An 18,328-nucleotide genomic window follows, 5' to 3' on the forward strand; every position below is an offset into this window, starting at 1 on the left:
TCATTAGCCCAGTCGGGGGCAGAACAGTAGGACGTTAAATCCCATTTCATATCAATTTCATTCATTAATGGAACCAACATATAGCTTTCTGCTGCAATTTAACATTGGGCACAGTTCTGGAACAGAGATGATAGCAGGTGGTTTTGAAGAAAATGTTGTGGTTGTAAACATAGAGACAGTCAATCGAAAACTGATGTGATTCTAATTTAATCATCTTTTATTTATCTCATGCACGACGATCTGCCCAAACCTATTAATAACCAGTAGATCAAAGCCTTTTTGAAGTTGTCAGACCAGGGGTTTATGAAAATTTATTCCGACCAGAGGTTTTCTAGCGGGTCAGTGTTTTGACATTTTTTTTTAAAGAGTATGACTGAAACGAGAGCCAAAATTCCACGTCCAAATTTTATAAGATTTTTTTTTCCCTCGATGCCCATAGAATGTTTGGTAGGTTGTCTCAGACTGGGTCTTAAAACCTTGCCAGCATCCTTCACCTACAAGGTTAGCCCATTAATCGTTAATTTTTTTTTTGACAGTATTCGTATCAGTACAGCACTAGTTCCAGCCCCTATATGGCCAGTCTGCCCCAGTTGGTAGACCATTGCCAATATCAACTCTTGAAGAAAATTTATTTTAAATAAGAAATGTCTGTCTTTTGACAGGAATAGTAGTAATTTATATAGGAATGGTTGCCCTCATCCGTGATCTTAAACAAATTTCATTTTCTTCTGTCTCTTGGGTTTTTTCCAGTCTGACATGAAGTGGACTAGGGAAACACTGATACTGTCTTCCCTTGACAAAATATAGAAACAAAACCAGACGCCAATAATTAAATTCAAACCTTATTATCTCCCCTGTTCTGGATATAATAACGTTAATCATTCTTCTGTTGGTCTGATGTTTGTCAGCATTTCAGAATTGTATCTGATATGTGTCTCCATTTTCCATTGGCTCTGCCTACTCTTCTTTAAATTGAAACTGCCAAGAAATATTTTATGAGCAGGGGGCTGGTGGGATAGTGTTTGATTGGTTTTAACGTGTGCATTTTAGATCATAAAATCTGTCATTGAGTCAGGGGGTTGAATGGCCGAATGGTTAGCATGTGCGTGCTGTATCATAAGGCCTGCTGTTGAGTCAACTGGCGTGGTTTTGAATCCCCGGTTGTACGTGACATGCAGTAGGGTTGCCTGTCCAACCTGGTGGGTTTTCTCCGGATCCTCCGGTTTCCTCCCATTTCTAAAGATCCCTACGCGCAAGCGTATTATTGGAATAAAATTAAACCATATGTTAGTCCCAAAATGACCTAGTTGGTGTCGAATGGACGTTAAACCCCATTTCTCTCTCTCTGTCATTGAGTCAAGTGGCATGGTTTTGATCCCAAGCTTGTTCGTGACAAGGAGTAGGGTCTCCTATATAATCCTATGGCTTTTCTTTGAGTCCTCTAGTTGCCCCCAACTGCTAATGACCCCGTAGGGTAAATGAATTTTTTAAATAAAATGTACCATATGTTAGTCCCGATATGACCGATTGGATATAAAACTTCATTTCTCTCTCTCTTTTATGAGCACTACCACAGCAGTCCTCAATTATTGGACGAAAAATCCATACCTCACAATAATTCCTTTTTAATAATTAATATAATGTGTCTTCAATTCTATAGTTCTATTATAATGTATCGAAATCCTTCAATTATTCAGAAGACTTTTAAAAAATTATTTTATTAATTTGTGCAGTTTAATTTCCGTTTCTATCCGATAAATCCCTTACATTTCAATTAATCACTTCCCTTGTTATCAGATTAATCTGCAAATTGAACGAACTGAAGTTGGTTAATAGAAGGTGCACATATAGTATGAATGTTCACTTAAATTCCTCAAATTTCAGTTTGCTCAATTATCTTTTATCACTGACTTACTGATTGGTTGATGCTTTGGAGCACGATAACTTTGGTTATAATGAAGTGAGAGCGATGAAACTCCGAAGATAGATTTATTATATCATTACCTTGACTAAGTTCGATGGTGCGAATTTTCTGCTTAGGCTAAGGAGCGATAAGCAATTTGATTGGTCAAGACTTTGGAACATAACAACTCTGCTTTTAATTGAGGTAGAATGTTTAAACTTGATGTAGATGTTCATTAGATGAATGTCTTGACTAAATAAGCTAAGCAATTTCTTTGGTCGATGCTTTGGGACAAGATAATCTTGATTCTATCTGATAGAGAGTGATGAAACTTAGTGTATAGTTTGATTGCTCGATACTTTTGAAAAAAATAAATGTGCGATTAATTAATATGTGTCTTCTATTTATTTTGGGATTTCAGCAGGGGACATCAGCCTAACTGTTGGCTCGTTTAGTACTATATGGCATGAAGGGCAGTTGAACATGGCGTGGATGTGTTTTCGCCAATAATAAAAAGTCAGACTTGGGAGGTGGTCATTAACACAGAGTGCAGGAGAACAGCACTACACACAAACTACATCGCGACATTGCAAGAAACAAATTAATAAATGATCTACGCTACATCTTCAAACAGTCATAACTTCGCCCAGAATAAAGTAATTTAAATGAAATTTTCAGTATATTCATTTTGATTATCTATTTTTAAACTATTATAGCAAGAACAGCCAGCTCTATATTAAAATCTTACATAATGCATCTTTAATTTGTCCTGATTTTATCTGAGTCGTTGATTACTAGATCCTGCTTGAGCAGTTGTCATGCTTTTCAGTGGTGCTTCAACTTTACATTTAATTTAACAAGCTTGAAAATAGTTACATAATGCATCTTTAATTTGTCCTGATTTTATCTGAGTCGTTGATTACTAGATCCTGTTTGAGCAGTTATCATGCTTTTCAGTGGTGCTTCAACTTTACATTTAATTTAACAAGCTTGAAAATAGTTACACAACTTTATTGTCATCTTTTTTGCCAGTAATGGAACACTGAACACAAAAGGCTATGCAACTAGGAGATCTATATTGCAATCAATATTTGTGAATTATTAAATAACCACTGAAGTGTTAAGAACGGTTAATAATTGGAAGTTCCACGATAATAATCTTGGCAACGATTGATCAGCCATGATGAATATACTCGACGATTTTATACAGGATTATTCTCATAATATCCGAGAATATGTGTAGAAGGTCAAATTAACTTTTGTTGCCATGTGAATCTCCATCGTCATTAGCCCGATGGGTGTAAAAAAAACATTTCATTTCCTTTCAATTCAGTTTTATTCTTGTGAAAACCTTCCACATAACTAGTAGGTTCGTGCTTCCCGAATCTTAGTCTCCCCTCAAGGAGCGAGGAGAACATTTGGCAAGTTGAAGCGCTCATTGCTACTTCTAGAGGGATCCCCAGTAAGCTTAAGCTAGGTCAGGGAGATTAGTAACTGGTGTCCGTGTCTGCACGCACACTACATTGAAGACAAATGCAAGAGTGCCTACGGAATGGATGTCCGAGTGTAAATGACAGTATAAAAAATTCACTTATTATTGTTTTTTCTATAAAAAGTGTAAATTTGAGCTTTTTGTTCGTTTGGGGGATGAAGCTGATGAAACTGAATGTTTGGGGCATCCCCTAACCAAATATAGAATAATAGAATAATAAGTGTATTGTCTACCAGCTTAATGAGATTTATTGTCCACCAGCTTAGGTTTTATAAAGTACAAATATTGGTAATTATCCAAATGCATTAAACCTGTCTCGGCGAATATAAAAAAAAAACATGTATGCGTGATTCAAATAATGTGGAAATAAAATCTGTATCAATCATTTGTGTCTGGTATATGCTCTTCTTCAGGCGAAAATTAAATATTATTTCCACTGTCTGACGTAGGAATTAGACGTAAATTATCTTCTTATTGTTGCAATAAATAATATAAAACCAAGTACGAACAATCCAAACCATTAGACAAAATTCAAAGTCCTAAAAAAAGAGTGTTTCCATAGTTATGTAAATGCAAGGGTATTGGTCTGCACTACTTCAGGCGGCACTGGGTAACACGTCCCCAATGACTTTTTAGGGAAATTAATTACAAGTTATTTAAAGATATACAATAGAGATTTGTTGGTATAATATATTATGTATATTTGCATACTTGATTTACATTACCCTACTGCCTTGCAGCTCGGAGTGGTTGACTGATCTGAGGACCAGTTCCATTTAATAGATAGAATTGTAAAGTCAATTCTTCTAGCAATAGACAGCCAGTGAAGTGGTTTTAATGCAGGGATTATAATGATAATAATAATAATATGTCCATTTATAAAGCGTGAAATCCACAAAACGTGCTCATGGCGCATAATACACTAGTTTATCTATAATAACATAAATCAAACAGATAAGTTTTCATGTCAGATTTGAATTTATTAAGTTTAGCAATAGCATGCCTGTGAAGGTTTAATGGTTGTTTGTTCCACTTTGTAGTAATCTGATTAAAACACAGATCCAATTTCGTTTCAATTTTTATAGTTCAAAATTTCGTTTTACTTGTCTTTACTACACTAGGATCTGGAAGAGTTGTTATATTACCGGCGTTTTGGTTGAAGTGAGGGATAAGCCAATGAAACTATCTGTTACAGCGACTTCTTGGTGTGCCATGCACGGAACCATGGGTAAACCACTAGAAACGCCAACATTGATTGATTAATCAATGTTTGACATCATAGGGTCAAAAGCCACTCGTACGACACCTGACACGACCATTGAGTACAACTTGTCAGATCTTCGTGTAGTGTAGGCCATCGAAAGTATAAAAAAAAAGAAACAAAATATAGATCTGTATTGAAATCAGATTGACTTTGTGGATGCAGCGACTTGGAAAGAGCGACCAGCAAACGACTTTAACTTCCACTGAGGAACACAAAGTTTTTTCTGATTAATTGATCGTAACTGTCTATATGTGATGTAAAAATTTTAAGAGATCGCATAGGTAATTTGGAGCATTTCCATCCAGACACTGATAGGCAAGAGACAATACTGGATCAAACAGGAAATTTTACATTTATGATTTAAGAGATCGCACAGGTACTTTCAATCTAATTAAAATATAGATCTATATTTCGTTTCGTTTTTTATATTTTCGATGGCCTACACTACATGTAGATCTAACAAGTCATAGTGGGAGTTCACGTTCTATGACGTCAGGTACCAAGCAAGCGACATTTGACCCGATTACGTCAGTCATTCGATTAACCAATCAGCGACCGCCATGTATTTTTTATCTACTTTTGCTTTGTTTTGATTTCTATTGTCGCTAATGTCTACCCACAGTTCCGAGCAAAAAAGGTCAAACGCTCGATTCGACAGACCATTTGATTGGCTGACCCCTCATTTCAAGCAGAACATGAGTTAAATAACAACGCTTCCAGATCCAAGTGTAGTAAAGACAAGTAAAATGGAAATTTTGAACTATAAAAACGAAACAAAATTGGATCTGTGTTTTAACCAGATTGAGGTACTTTGGAGCATTTCCATCCAGACACTGATAAGCAAGAAATAATAATGGATCTAACAGGAAATTTTACATTTATGATTCAGTCTCAGAATGACAAAAGTACTGTGTTAACGGACCGATAAACTCTATTCCTTTGCCATCACAGTCTATCGACTATCTAGCGTTTCTTCAATGTACAATCAATACATGCAAAAACAATACAGACAAACCGATTTACGCCGATACACTCCGATACACCTTCAGCCATGGTTTGGGGGATCACGTGGCTAAGTGAGTAAGGTGCTGGCTCGCTAGCCTGGAGGTCGGGTGTTCGATCCCTGCATTGGCCGAGAAAGTTCATCTCGATTTTCCGGGGTGGTTTCCCCTTGTCAGTGATGCAGAACGGAGGGCCTGACAAGGACAGCTGCCTAGTCGTTCGGATGGGACGAAAAACCGAGGTCCCGTGTACACATTGGCGTGCACGTAAAAGATCCCTTGGCAGTTGGAATTCGATATAAGAGTAGGCCGTAGCGCCGCTGCCCGGGCAAAATTTCCCTCATAGCTCACTGTATGGCGTATGCCCGTCTTCAATTAGCCCAGGTTAGGTGCAGAAGCGTAGGACGTTAAACAACATTTCATTTCATTTCATTTCAGCCATGGTTTCATTTTTCTCTGGCAATTAATTACGACACGAGGGATTAAAAGCTTTCTCTCGTTTATTTCATTTCCATCCGCCGTTGTCGATGCTTTCGGCAAAGTTAAATGGCCAATTTTAATTATGGTTCCTTCTTTTCATTGGCTTTTATACCCTAGGTTTTAATTCTGATAATGGATTCTGTTTACCCCATTTTTTTTTTCATCTGTCAACCTTCGATCACTCACCAGATTCGATTGTGTGATGTCTAATATCCGATGATACCCATATTGCATTATTATCGGTTTAAATTGAACCAATTCTCAATCGATTCATTGCCGTGGGGGATTGGATTTGTCTCGTCTGGAAAAAAACAAGAACAGGCCACAAACTCCCCATGGTCTTGTATGTCAAAGCGTCTAATCCGATCATATTACCATTGATACGAACCATTTAACTTTCCCAATTAAGAAATCTGGAAATCAGTATACGCCTGTTTGTTACAAGTTACTTTATAGTTTCGATTTGGTGTTTCAGTTTTCTGTTTTTACAGAGACAGACAAGAAATATCATCAACACATCTGCCATTCATGGAATTTTGTCTGATATCCATATTTTGTACTCTTATATGTTTACTTTAAATCTCAGTGTAACCAGTTAGCTTCTGTTAAAACCTATCAATCTGATTAAAACACAGATCCTATTTCGTTTCGTTTTTATAGTTCAAAATTTTGTTTTACTTAATTGTCTTTACTACACAAGGATCTGAAAGAGTTGTTATATAACCCACATTTAGCCAATGAAACGGTTTGTTGCACGGAACTGTGGGTAATCTACTAGAAACATCACCGCTGATCGGTTAATCAAATGTCTGATGTCATAGGGTCAATAGCCACTAGATCGTATGACCCCTGATGTGACCCTCCACTACAACTGGTCATATCAGTATGTAGTGGAGGCCAGATAGTAAACGTATGTGGTGAAAACCCTCAACCCTTTAAAATAAAGATAATGTGTACTGAGACATATCCAGTAGACGTGGTACAAGGGTTAATCAGCGAACTGGATGTATGAGATGTGTTGTTGACGTTTGGGAAAGTAGGACGAGGGGAAATGTGTAGGGAGTGAAGTGCTGTAAAGGGATAGTTAGATGTATTATGAATGGTTAGAGTGGCTGTGGTGTTACGGTGAAATACTATGCCGCCACCGTAACACCACAGCTTTATGATTTGTTAGACAGGAGTGATGTAATGGGTGTCAACAACTGGGTATGCTGGTACCGTCGCAACGTAGCCGTGAAATATATATTGTGGGGAAGGGCGGAAACGGAAAAATATACAATGTTGACAGTATGTGCCAGCCATGAGGCTGCGCAGACCGAGCGGCAGCTCAATAGGGAGTGTGTGGGAGGGTCACCCTCATAAATTTTTTTTTTTTTAAATTTCCGTTTTCTGTAAGCAGTGAAAACACTATTTTGGCATTGTTTGCGGGGTTAAACATAAAAATCACATTAATACACCTATTGCACGATATTGTGAAACTAGCTGACGAAGACAGCTCGGGCGGCGATTGTTCGACTCAGGGCTGCTCTGTCAGTATCTAACAAACGCATTTAGTTCGCGTACAACTTTTAAAAACCGAATGTCAGTATGGTATTTCTCACATAATTGGTTATCGCAAAAACAGAGTAAACTGAAAGCGAGTAATCTCGACTCAAACCTACTACACTCGTCACTAGGCTTCCTATATTATTGTTTGTGGACGGTTTACTACTCAGTGATAAGCCTGCGCGGCAAAAAGTGGTCTCGCCTTTTATTATTAGTATAATGACTTCCTCATGTGTGGCAGGTTAGTTTGCTTCTAAAAACACTGTTTTCCGTTCCAAAAAATACAAAAGTAATTTTCTACCAGATGACCATGGTTCTTTTCACCGAGACTAGATAATTTCTCTCGGTGTAAGGATATAGCTATGGATAAGTTCATACAAGGTCAATAAATCCGCGGTCACTTCGGGTCACACTGTCGAGAAAATAAACCGATGGGTTTGTTTAGTAGCAAATCGAGCGTGAATCAACTGAGTTTGTACTGAAAAATTTTTGAGTGATATATATGAACTGTCTTCCCACATTCGGTTTATAATTAGCGATACACAGGTACAGTGGCAAGTGTTGTACTTCACAGACTGTTTACCTCCGAACTACCTCCGCACGAAATCCCCGATTTGGGTACTTGTTAAAAGAAAAAGAAATAGTACCTGTGCGCATGCCAGTAAAAAAAAAACTAAGAGTTCGCGCATAAAAATGCCCGAACGTACCAGGCGCCAGGTCATCCAGACTGGCCTGTTATTAAAACAATCAAGATATGAGTGACTGAAATTTGTCACTCCCACAGGGCCTAAAACTATGTTTCTTCTCAATTGAAGAATGACTGAAATTTGTAACTCCCACAGGGCCTAAAACTTTTCTCAATTAAATGGAACATTTCAGAATCAAACAGATAAGAAGGGTTTTTACAATTCACTCTAATCTGTCATGTCATGAAGTGATCACTTATCAGTTACTAAAGGATCATTATCACTTATCACTTACAGACTTGCTGAAGAACTTGTGACCTGTTTGTAATTCTTAGTTGAGACTTTGATTTATAAATATTTAATCTGTTAGTTAAAGACAAAGCATGGTTAAACACATCCATTTTGTTACAAGCAAGTCTTACAAGCAAGTTTATCATTTATTACCATCTGGGGCTGTTAATATTTGGCCATTTTGGCCGATCATTGTCCTATCCTGGATGAATCTAAAGTTAATTCCTCTGGATTTTATGATATGGTGTCTTACATGCAAGTTAATCATTATTACCATCTGGGGCTGTTAATATTTGACCATTTTGGCCGGTCATTGTCCTATTACTGGGAGGTTCCTGGATTGATCTGGGGTATTTACTGGGAAAGTTAATTCCTTTGCATTTTATGGTGTGGTGTCCGCTTGTCAGTGATGCAGTAAGATGGGACAGACCTAGAGCATGGCAAGGAACAGTGTTTAATCATTTGTATGTGACAAAACACCAAGGTTCCAGGTACACACTGGCGTACAGGTAAAAGACAGTTGGAATTTGATGATGCTGTATGCAAGTCTAATTTCACCCAGCTAGTGCAGACAGAAAACCCCATTTCAAAATCATCCAGATTATTGAAATAGATGGGTACAGTAATATAGTCCCAAAATTAACCCTTGTGTTTTCTCTGATGCTCTGGTTCCTCTCATTCTTAAAGGTCACTGAACACAACAGAAAGGAAATAACTGACTTGGCTAATGAAGACAGGCATGCGTCATACAGCGTGCTGTGAGGGATAAATTTTGTCCAGATAGTGGTACTGCGGCATACTCTTATTTCAAATTCCAACTGTCAAGGGTTCTGTTATGTGCATGCCAATGTGTACACAGGTTGTTTTTTTTGTCCCATCTGTTCCTTATCAGAACCTCTGTCCTGCACTGGGAGTGAAACTAGACATCCTGGTTAACAAGGAGTAGGGTCGCCTGTCCCGGTTTCCTCCCACTACTAAAGCGAATTATTGAAATAAAATTGAATCATATGTTTTAGTCCCGAAATGTCCTGGGTTGTGTTGAGTGAACTTACTGAGCCACCGTGGCTCCCTGAATATGACGGTATAGAATTATACCTTGACTGATGAAGATGACTTGCTTTTCCAGTATCAGTAATTGGTTTTTGGCGTCTCTTTTTTTTATATATTCGGTAATAAATAATACATGCAATAAGTGATGGCACCACATATCTGACGCAGAACAACACCAGATAGCGTTGATAGAATTCAAATCAGTCGGTCTGATCTTTATTGTTGCATTATAAACAAAATAATAAGAAGCCGAGAATGGCAACTCATCCAAAAAGATAAAGAAATCATTATAGACAATATTTGATTCTTGACTTGGCTGCGTATTATGAATACCATGTGATATTAGCTTATGTCAAATTGTGGAGTTAAAATTGTTGACTTAAGAGCTCGGCACTAGACGAATGTTTTGAATACAGATCAGACTACGTTAACACGTCCAACAATAGAAAATTTCACCGACCAATTACCTCGTAATTAAGCGTTCAATATCTGCCAACAATTACATTATTATTTGAAAATAGTCCCTGTCATTCCAGTCCTATTGCCACTTATCACTTGTCACTCCATTTTAGATAACCAGTAATCAGGTAATAATGAAGTGTCGACAATTACGTTATTTTAAATTAGTCTCCATCAGACCAGTCTTGCTGTCATGTATATCTACTATATGTCTTCATTAAGGCAGGATTAACCAGTGGTCGAATCTAGTCCATTTACATTTTCAGGGTTGGATTACTGGTTTTGAGTATCAGATAAATCTATATCTATTTTTTAGTTTCTCTTAATAAAAGGAGGATTAGTAGTCTTGCGTGTCCAGTCAATATCCTACGTAATCGATAACAATTTTTTGAGACCAGATCAACCAGATATTTATACATCTGTAATAGATTAAATTAGTAGCCTTTTTTATCAGGGAAATCAATACAGGTTATTTGATCTACATCAACAAGACTTATTGATTTGAAATTTTTGTGGGATTAGCAGTCACTGTTGCCAAGTCTCTTAAATGTGATCAGTTATTCATGCGTGATTTGATCCAAAGGCATGTAAATGGTAGCGACGGGTTGTTTAGACTAGATTATCAAGCCAATAGACTATCTGTAATGTGATTGGACAATAAGCATGCATGTAGGATTGTTTTGGTCATTATTTAAATGATCATATAAGTCAAGTCACATGTAGAAATTGGTGTGCTCGATCCGTGTACACAGTCTCAACTGTTCTATTAGACATAGAAAGACATATCATTCAGTGCTCAGCTTATTGCATACCTTACACGGAAAATTGATTTTAGCTGTTTGGAAGAAATGTAAATATTCTCTGAACGTATAGGTTCGTAAGTTATATCTTTTTATACAGCACAATGGATATTTCTTTGCAAATATTGGTGTAGGGATGAGAAGTTTTGTATTAGGCATAGAAAGAAATATGGCTGGGAAGTTTGTAATATTTTAATGTTATTTGGTGTGAGGGTGGAAAGTTACTATTTGAAATTTTCTGAGATATTTTGTCTTAGGATGTCCCTCCTCCACTAGGAATTAGATTTGGAGACTAAATGTAAATATTTTAATGTTATTTGGTGTTAGGGTGGAGTCTTTCTAATTTGAAAATAAATTGATATTATCTGAGATATTTTTTGTAGGTTGTCTCTTGTTCAGTATCTCAGGTTTGACTAAGACTTATCCAGACTAAATTTTTCTTTGGCTATGACTAATTAGATATAGAGAGTTATTCATATGTGTAGAATTTTTTATGAGTAGTTGTAGGGATTTGCCCAATTTTTCCATATTTTGTTTTATGGTTTATGACTATGGCACTGATAATTTATTTTCTGTCCCATCCCAACAACTAAGCAACACTTTACTTATCAGTTCTGCAGGTAATATCCTGGTCAAGTCGGAACCGGGCTTGAAAAATCCAGAGGTATTCATGTCAAGAATCGAGTGACGTTACTGCTCTACCACTGCGACCTTCTCTAAGAAATATTACAGAAGCAGATAAAATAGGATAACTACCAGCGAGGTCTCAAATCACTACACTATTAAGGGTGCATTATGCAAGCGCTAAATCTGTCTGTCGGAAGTCTTATTATTGCTTTTAATGTTATATAAACTATTATTTAAACATTTATTCATATGACAAGCCAATAATAAACTCTCTAGAATATCAGATGGTCGTGATATTGAATGGATTGAAAAACTTGTGCCATTTAATAATTTAAAATTTAAATAGATAATCAAGACTTTGTTCATCACTGTAGCAATGGTACTTGAAAATCGAGACTATCTTGTCAAAATTTCAGAATAAAGTAATCTGACTGAATTTTCAATATATTCATTTTCCATTATCTATTTTTTAACTAGTATAGCAAGAACTACTTGCTCTTTATTTAAATCTTTTATAATGCAAATTTAAAGTTTCTCTTTTGTTAATATTCAGAATTTTAAGTTTAGCCAGTTTGTCAAAATATTGTCAAGTGTCATCCATGCTTTTTATTTTCTTTGTAAAATGTTATGTGGATATTTGTATGCTGCCTCTTATGAGGTATTTAGATATAATAAAATCTATCTATCTATATCTATCCAACATTATACTATACTATAAAAGATAAAGATATATTATTGTGATAATAAATTTTGTGCTTTGCCCGTCTGTCTGTTATTGTTTACATACGGGCAGCTAGCTCGTACTATTTCCGGTGGCGCGTTGATCTTTTCCGGAAACTAAGACTAGTGCGTGCTTTTTCTCCTGCTTGGATAGGTTAAGGACGACAGCTTAATCGGGATGCGTTTGGAGCTGTGTCTGGCCGGTTAGATGGGTTTCGATTCAGCCCAGAGATTATTTGATCCTCAGAAGCATGAGGTTCTTCAGGTAATTGCTTGATAGTCTTTAATAATTACATATCTTTAATGCAATCTAATTATATTTAATTACTCTCAGAGCCTGTGCTTCAGTTGTCATTTAATAAATTGACATTTTCACACCAACAATATCATGTTTGTTATTTGTTTTAAGATTGTCTTCCAGGGCAGAGAGCACAAAAATATTTTCCTAGTCAAAACCCCAAAACAATCCTACAATTAATAGATTAATATTCAGAATTTTAAATTTAACCAGTTTGTCAAAGATATTGTCAAGTGTCATCCAACATTGTACTGTACTATAAAAGATAAATATTTTCCTAGTCAAAACCCCATAACAGTCCTAGTTAATGGGTTACTATTCAGAATTTTAAATTTAACCAGTTTGTCAAAATATTGTCAAGTGTCATCCAACATCATACTGTACTATAAAAGATAAATATTTATTGTAAAGAAAGGTTGATGTAATACCAGTGTAAATTATTGTCTCGAGTTTTATTTGAAAACAAGTTTGTCTGTCATACTTGTTTTATTAAGTGAGTGTTAAAGGACAAATTCAGTCCCTTTGTTATTTACTCTTTTTTTTTGTCTGGTTTTCATCCAGAGTTTTGTCCATCAGTAAAACTTTCAGTATTTCATCTATTTCAGATTTGTAAGATATTTTTGTCGATGAATATCTCAAATTTTATCACTGTCTAAATTTATAAATCAAGTTTTAAGTGTTTTAAACATAAAAGCTATAAAATGAACTATAAATGTTGTGTTTGACATTCTAGATTCTTTGAAATAACTAATTTAATGACATAAATTTTCCAGCAGATCAATTTCACTGTCAAGACAGGCAAATATGAGAGAGAGAGAGAGAGAGAGAGAGGGCTTAACACTTAACATCCACTTGACACAAACTAGGTCATTTCGAAACTAACATATGGTTCAATTCTATTTCAATAATTTTCTTGCGCGTAGGGGTTTTTAGCAGTGGGAGCAAACCGGAGTACCTGGAGAAAACCACGCCAGTTGACTCAATGACAGACCTTATGATACAACGCGCACACGCTAACCATTCCACAATCCAACCCCCCATTACCAAACGCAAGAATTTCTTAATATTTATCAAGCTTGATAAAAGAGAATCCTGGTCAAAACATCACTCAGTAATAAAAAGTAATTGTGTTCAACAGAATTGTGTCCTGTTGATAAAGACTAGAGAATCCTGGATGAAATATCGCCCAGTAATTGTATTCCATATAATTTTGTCCTATGTATTGCAATCAAGCAACTGATATAAGACACAAGAATCCTGGTTGAAACCTCACTCAATTGTATTCCATGGGGAGCTGCAGGGGCTCAGTGGTTAGAGACACTGGCTTTACTATCCGGAGATCCTGGGTTCAATCACGATAGTTGGCTGAGAAAGCTCCTCAGGATTTTCTGCCGTGGTTCCCCCTTGTCAGTGGCGCAGGATGGATGACATTATGAGTAAGTGTCTAGTTATTTGGATAGGATGGAAAACTGAGGTCCTAGGTACACATTTATGTTTACATTAAAGAATCCTTGACAGGTGGAATGTGAAATTAGAGTAGGTCATATTGCCACTTACTGGGCAAAATTTCCCTCATAGTGTGTTGAATGGCATATGCTTGTCTTCATTAGGGCCAGATGGAGCAGAAAAGTGGGATATTAAACCCCATTTCATTCCTCCATAGAATTGTTGTGACCATTGGGGTTGTCCTTTAATGTTGAGGTATTTTCATTGGAGAGTTGCCCTTTAATGTTGAGGTATTTTCATTGTATAAACATGTATATATAGGCTTAGTCTTACAGGATTATTGACTAGTGAGTTGGACTACTGTGACTTAATATAATGACAAATTATGTCATAGAAATAATTCTATTGTAAGTAAGTACTATAGGATTGTCATATATTAGGGTATATGAAATACTTTTGATCTGGGGGAGCATCCTTAGAGTTTTATGTTATAGGACTATTTCTATTTTAAGTATGTACTGGCCCCTGGATCCACCATTTAATGTCTGTGTATTTTGTCTTGTTCACAGGTCTGTCTTATCGGGTTTGTTTTGCCTAAGTTTAGTGGGGTTCTCCTACACTAATCAAGTCATTAGGGCATAAGAAATATTTTGGACTGGTAGAGAGAGCATTTTTACAATTTAATGTGAAAAGACAAATTCTATTGTTAATGCCAACACAGTATCTTGTTCATTTAATACAACAACACAGTGAATGAATTGAATACGGTTCAGTACAAAAATATTTTAAGACTAAAATATCGTAAGTATGTACTACATGTATGTATATTTTATGTAGGGGATCTCGCTGGCTTAAGTGGGGAAGACGCTGGCTCGCTAGCCTGGAGGTCGGGTGTTTGATCCCTGCATTGGCCGAGAAAGTTCATTCAGATTTCCCGGCGTGGTTCCCCCTTGTCAGTGATGCAGGATGGAGGGCCTGACAAAGACAGCTGTCTATTCATCCGGATGAGACGAAAAACCGAGGTCCCTGTCCGGGCAAAATTTCCCCATATAGCACACTGTATGGCGTATGCCCGTCTTCATTAGCCCAGTTCGGAGCAGAACAGTAGAACGTTAAACCCCATTTCATTTCATTTCATTTCATATTTTATGTAATTCTGTTGTAAGTATGTGACAGTTGTATAACCTATGCATGGGAGGTATTTTGGACTGGGAGAGCATCCAATCTTAATTAAAACGCAGATCCTATTTCGTTTCGTTTTTTGTAGTTCAAAATTTCATCTTCACTACACTAGGATCTGGAAGAGTTATTATATAACCAGCTTCTGGTTGATCTGAGGGATTAGCCAATGAAACGATCTGTTGCATGCGATGCACACTTCATAAAGTCAAATGCCATTCGTATGACCCTTGACGTGACCATCCACTACAACTGGTTTTCTCCAGACCCTATTATTTCTTCCCACTGCTAAAGACCCCTATATGCACAAGTGAATTATTGAAATATAGATTTGAACCATGGGTTAGTCAAGACCTAGTTTGTGTTAAGTGGATGTTAAATGAGGAAATAAGGATCAGCTTCTTGAAATATGAAGCTACTAGTGCGCTGTATGACATAGGGCCTTTTTAAACAGCACCATTGGACACTGTATCTCAAAAGGCAAGGAAATGGAGGCGGTAAATATTTCTAAATCACCTCCCCATCTCCAACCTAAACTAGACTAGCCTTTCATTTATGACAGCCTCTTCTTGCGATATGGCCTTTGGTCTAAGAAGGGGTATGGATGGCTGAATGGCTGTATCATAAGGTCGTTGTGTCAACTGGCGTGGTTTCGAATCCCCGGTTGTACATGACAAGGAGTAGGGTCACCTATCCAACCTCGTGGGTTTTCTCCGGGTCTTCCAGTTTCCTCCCACTGCTAAAGACCAGTACGCGCAAGTGAATTATTGAAATAAAATTGAACCATGTGTTAGTCCCGAAATTACCTAGTTTGTGCCGAGAGGACGTTAAAAGCCATTTCTCTCTCTCTGTTATTAAGCCATTTTGGCCAATCCTTGTCCTGTTACTGGGAGGTTCCTGGATCGATCTGGGGTTAAGCCCCACGAACAGCCTTTGTTCATAAGTAAAAAATCATTGTTTTCTAGGAAACACTGCCTTGTCTTCAAAAGCACCTTCTGTGGTAGCAGAAGTCGAGCCCTATGAACGAACAGCAATTTTGAACAAACATATCAAATAAATTTTCATTTTATTTTTAATTTATTAAAGTTTGCCTTGGTAAGAAACATTGTTTATTTTAAGTAGTTTGTAGGATTGTCTAATAAAGTATTAGCAAATTTGGTCTGGAATTCTAACTTTCCCATGAAAACCATTTTATTTTTTGTTATTAGATTTTCAATTTTCCATGGATATTCCTAAGTCGTCTGTGTTGAGGTTTCTTTATCTGATGTCAATGTAATAAAACTGAAAAAGTTGAATTTGTGAAACCTTCCATATGTCTTAAGGGTTTCTTAATCATATTTTTGCACACGATTTCTAATTAAAGATAGCGTAGGAAATGGTATTAGGTTTTGGTCCTGTTATCACTCACCCTAAAGTACAATCCAATTAAAGTAGCTAAAGCTCTAACTCAATATCATCCAAATTCTTCGACATTGAAAACACGAATTATTTGTCAATTTAAATCAACCCTGATGTTGTGATCTTACCAGGAAAAGATGGGCTTCTAACATCCAATATTTAAGACAAAAAAAACATTTTACCATTGGAAAACGAATCATGTTCCATAATGCGTTTTAGCGCCATTTGTAACAAGGGACTCCAAGAGCAGGCCTAGACGTATGCCACAAGTCATGTCAAACGGTGACGCCATATTCTTATCGCGAGAGCATGCACAATAAATGCTATTGGTGTAGACTGGAATAACCAGAAGCTAGAGGTTGCCATTCCATTGAGACTTCTGACGTATTTCGCCGAACGTAACTGATTTGAAATTAGAGTCAAAACAGAAACAATTGAATGTAAATCAGTTTATATACATTCATATTACATTGTTATATGCGTTGCAACCCGTTTGTGTCAATTTCTAGGTCTCAAGTGTTAGCGAATTAGCTCCTTTAAAATACAGATTTTTATTTCATTTTGTTTTTTTATATTTTTGACAGCCTCCATGACATGAAGTTCTGACCAGTTGTAGTGGGAGGTCATGTCAGGGGTCATACGAGTGGCGTTGATTACTAATCAGCGTTGACGTTTCTAGTGATTTACCCACAGTTCCGTGCACCACATGCCAAAAACTCGCCATAACCTACCATTTCATTGGCTAATCCCTCACATCAACCAGAACCGGGGTTATATAACAATTCTTCCAGATCCTAGTGTAGTAAAGACAAGTAAAACGAAATTTTGAACTATAAAAAATGAAAGAAAATAAAATAGGATCTGCATTTTAATCAGATTGGCTAAAGTAAAAGACAAGAATACTTTGTAGATTTTATATATTAGGCAACACAAATAAAATAAGTTGTTTCTCGGGCACCGCCCGCACGCAAAATTGGTTGCGCGTGCGGCCTATTTATTAGTCTTGATGAAAAATAAAAAATATGTAACGCCCGCCCGAACATCGATAAGCAAGTCATAAAAAAAATATGCCGCATGTATCTACATGCCCCATACGTGAATATCCATTCAAATGTATTAAACTAATTCAGATGTAAACGCTCATTTACGGGACTTTTTTATTGATATCGAAAGAACCTAACGTGATTTTAATTACCTCCCCTTGTGAAATAGAATTTGATTCGTGTTGTAAATACCGAAAGTCATTGACAACAATGCAATGTATTTCAATCATTCGATCTTAATCGGCTCATTATTGCCGGCTTCAGTCGGTCCATGTTTGAAAAAATCCTACTTATAAAACAATGAATCGTAGAACAGGTTAATTATTATAACTTGTGGCTACGAATACGATACGATGATAGTCACCATACCTTAGTCAGAATCTGGGTCATTAGCACATTTAACGGTAGTTTTGATAATCCGGAAAATGATAATTGGATTACACATTTGATGGTTTTACTGACGAGTTGTTAGTTAAATTTAAATAGTCATTCGATATAAACCCCAGATAGAACACCGAATATCCTGAGAAACACACCGAATAACCTGAGTCATTTCCCGAATCCCGATGACACGTGACATGCATAGGTTGGAATTAGGTCTATCATTATAAACCAGCGATACTAGATTTAGATCGAAGTGTCGTTT

This window comes from Patella vulgata, chromosome 4, assembly GCF_932274485.2.
Source record: "Patella vulgata chromosome 4, xgPatVulg1.2, whole genome shotgun sequence".
NCBI lineage: Eukaryota > Metazoa > Mollusca > Gastropoda > Patellidae > Patella > Patella vulgata.